This window comes from Aplysia californica, unplaced genomic scaffold (genome assembly GCF_000002075.1).
Source record: "Aplysia californica isolate F4 #8 unplaced genomic scaffold, AplCal3.0 scaffold00252, whole genome shotgun sequence".
NCBI lineage: Eukaryota > Metazoa > Mollusca > Gastropoda > Aplysiida > Aplysiidae > Aplysia > Aplysia californica.
In genome coordinates, this window is record NW_004797522.1 from 725,133 (window position 1) to 726,095 (window position 963).

Genomic DNA, 963 nt, shown 5'->3' on the forward strand with positions numbered 1-963 from the left:
CACACACATGCACTTAGACCGCCTCGGTGGCCTCTTGGTAAGGAGTCCACCTTGGGAGATCTAGAGGAAAAATCCCCGCTGAAACACAATTACAACGAACTTTTAAAGTCAATGGAAGTGTGAAACTGAATTATCAACAGCCCATAACTGAGCAAACAAGGCACACCAACACAGTCAGCTGTTTACGTAAACAAGCTTGAAGTGGGCTAGGAGTTACCGTTCTTACCCCGTTTAACCAATCAGAGCTCTCAGCCGTTCATAATGACACTAAGTTGTTTTTAGTTCAAACCTTATTGCTCGAAAAGGGGTCCAAATCTAAAAATATGGGCGATTGAAGGACGTTGAAGCAATGTGGCCATGAGGTAATGGTTCTATAAATAATCTCACAGTACAGCTACACACCCACAGGTCAAATGCTCGAAAGGGTTTGAGGTCCAAATTCCTTTCATAGTGTCACCCAAGCTCACAACAATCTATACACACACACACACACACACCTCCAAAATAAATCAAAATAAAATATTCATAGTTGATTATTATTGTTCATTTTGATCTTAAATGAAGCAGAAGACATTAAACTTTCAAAAGATCTAAAAAAACAAAAAATTCATGAAAAGTCATTTTTTAACCTTTTGAGCCTCGTTGCTCCAAAATAGCACATTGCGTCTTACGACTGATTAGGAACAGGGCAGACAAAAATATGATTAAGCTAAGACAAATTGATATAAACAGCTGTGCAAAGTATGAGTGACGGTGATTCACCCGTTTAAGAGACATGTGAGGATAAGTCGCGCCACGAATTTTTGGCCGCACTATAGAATACAACAGATGCCAAATTTTCCGCACAAATAGAACGAAGAATTGCAATTCCTAGAATAAAAAGGAATGAATTTAGGGAGTATTGAAAATGCGTCAGTTTTTGGGTGTGGGTTTTTTGCGGGGCAGGCGGGGGGGGGGGGGGGG